The sequence below is a fragment of the Penaeus monodon genome, chromosome 22, assembly GCF_015228065.2.
Source record: "Penaeus monodon isolate SGIC_2016 chromosome 22, NSTDA_Pmon_1, whole genome shotgun sequence".
NCBI lineage: Eukaryota > Metazoa > Arthropoda > Malacostraca > Decapoda > Penaeidae > Penaeus > Penaeus monodon.
The window spans coordinates 1,619,861-1,620,077 of NC_051407.1; the positions used below are offsets into that span (position 1 = coordinate 1,619,861).

Sequence of the window (217 nt, forward strand, 5' to 3'; positions counted from 1 at the left end):
TCATCTAAAAGCACATTTAAAAAAATCCTTATTCGTTTACGCACGTTCTCTATCTCGAGATCTTGACCCTCCTAAAACTTTAACAATTGTTGATTTTCAGACGAATGAGACACCCTTTTAAACAAATCTTAAACATACCTACGAAAGAAAAGAAAAGAAAAAAAAATCACTGTAACTCTAATTAATAACCAAGAAATTAATAATCTACGCTTCAAGA

At 30.0% G+C, this 217-nt stretch overlaps 1 protein-coding gene across 1 annotated transcript in view; it reads right to left on the bottom strand.

Moving 5' to 3' along the window:
- The window catches only part of LOC119586814, a 65,518-nt gene that overhangs the window by 65,039 nt on the left and 262 nt on the right, over positions 1–217 (bottom strand). The gene's annotated exons all lie outside the window — the stretch shown is intronic.